Source organism: Fukomys damarensis, unplaced genomic scaffold, assembly GCF_012274545.1.
Source record: "Fukomys damarensis isolate Sample0158 unplaced genomic scaffold, DMR_v1.0_HiC HiC_scaffold_12, whole genome shotgun sequence".
Taxonomy (NCBI): Eukaryota; Metazoa; Chordata; class Mammalia; order Rodentia; family Bathyergidae; genus Fukomys; species Fukomys damarensis.
In genome coordinates, this window is record NW_022900924.1 from 22,952,579 (window position 1) to 22,954,795 (window position 2,217).

Here is a 2,217-nt window from a genome sequence, read left to right on the forward strand (position 1 = left end):
GAACCACATCCGGACACCGGGTCCTCGGGAGGGTGCTCTGGCCCGGCAGTGCCTGCCGCTGCACCCTCAGACCCGACGCGGCCGCGGTGGCGCAGACCCTCGCTCTTCCTCGCAGAGCTCTCGTGTTTCCCGGGAGGTGATTTTTGAAGGGCTGCGTCGCCCCCGCGGCCTCTTGTTCCACACTCTGCTCTTTTTGCTTCTGCCCAGACCCTCACCTGGGCGTCTCCGCCTCAGAGGCCTCTTCTGCCTCTTACCCGCAGCAGCTCCTACCGCGTTTCTCTTGTTAAGTCTCGCTTACTTGCCTGATTTATATGGCCGCATTCTTCCCCTCCTCGGGCTCAGGAGCTGTTGAGTTCAGTTAAATTCTCGGTGAGTCAGTCTCTGCTACAGTGAGTGCTCAACACATATCTGTTAGATAAGGAAATTAAAAAACGATTTCCTAAAGCAAGTGGATTTGGTAGGGATCTCAGCGTACAGATGCGATTAGTAAGGCAACTCTTCAGTCGTAACCCTAATGTGATCTCAGCTGGCTGTCAGAAGGCCAGGGCTGTCTAGCCCGAATCGCATGTCAGAGGGGAAAAAGGGAGTGTGTGGCCCAGCTGAGACGTAGCGCTTGAGGTGTTGGAGGAAGGATTTAGCTGCTTACTTGTCCTGCGATGTGGATTTGTAAGCTTGGTGTCCCACATAGAAAGGGTGGGAGCTTCCTTGTGGACCAACCACGGTTTTGTCCATCATCCTGTTTCTTTGCAGATTTCCTGACCTCTTTCTCTGCACCCTCAGCCCCGGTCATTATGTGTTATTTTGCCTGAAGAACTCTACCCTTGTCTGTCCAGCTCATTTCTCCAGGGCCCACAGCTAGAAATAGGCCATCTCATTCCCACTGAGGGTTTGAGGTTTGTTCTGGGGCTGACCACATTGTGGTTGGTGCCCAGTTGCTGGGTAAACCTGTGTGTCTGGTGAAGGACCAGTGAGCCAGGCAGGGCTTCCCTCCCGCAGCCCTGTCCAGAGGGGTTTGTGTCCCCATTGCCTCAGGAGTGTGATCTCTTTCTAGTGCCTTCTGCATGCAGCATCCTTTGGTCGATATGCACAGCCCTGATCCCTCTGTAGTTTCTGCCTCATTACCAATCAATGGATATTTTGTCATGTTTTGTTGTATTGTAAAAATAAATCTTAAAGTTATTTATGTTGGTGAAAAGGAAAGTTTTTGCTTAGCTTTACCTTGTCATTTAGATTATAAAAAAATTACAAATATGCGATAGAGTTTCTCTGGTATTTTCAGAAATGAATTTTGACAAATACTGTGTGATTTCACCTACATCAGGCTAAAAACAGTCCCTCGTCCCCCAAATCTCCCTGTCACTCAGCATCGCACCCTCCCTCTTGCTTTTGACACTTTTGGCACCTGAATTCTTTGTCTGAGCACAGGGTGCTGCAGCATCACCTATGCTGTCCAGTGCCAGTAGTTTGTTGCTTTCATTGCTGAGTAATAGTCCAGGGTGCACATGTAGCTCTTATCTGTTCACCCACTCTGTGGTTCATTTCTGATTTCTCTTTTAATGAAAGTAATGCATGGTTGATCCACACTGAAAGATGTACATGCAATACATAGGTCTACAGAGACCTTAGGACTTCTCTGCCCTTTCTCCTTCCGTGGGACCTCCTCCCTGGGACTAACCAATTTTTTGCAGGTTTCTTTCTGTACATCAGAACAGGTGTCCTGGGTAAGGGTGATATCCCCTGGAGAGTGGAAATCAATTCTTGGGAGGAGGCAGAAGAATCTCAAGTGATCATGGTTGCTTTGTTTCTCTGTGCTATTACAGTTTCATGGAGAGAGTGATTGGAAAGACTAGAAACATTCCTGACAGGTCAATGGGGAAAAAGACAGGCAGAGGAGAGCAATGAGTGGGGTTGGAGAGCCACTATGGGTGGTGCTGAAGCATTCAGTTTTCTTGCCACCGAACTGAAGAAGATCCCTCTTGGTCCAAACTAGGAATGGGTCTTGGTCCTCAAGGTTAAGGGACCAGAAGATAGTTCTACCTTTTTTAGGGAGGGTTGGTGACAGGGATGGGGGACCCAGTGGCTCCTGCATGCTAGGCAAGTGCTATACCACTAAGCTACACCTCCAGCAGCAGCCCTCCTCATGATTTTAGACTTTCGACCCATAACCAGGTTTTTTTTTTTTTGCACACCATGTTTGTTTTTTTTTTTTTTTTTTTT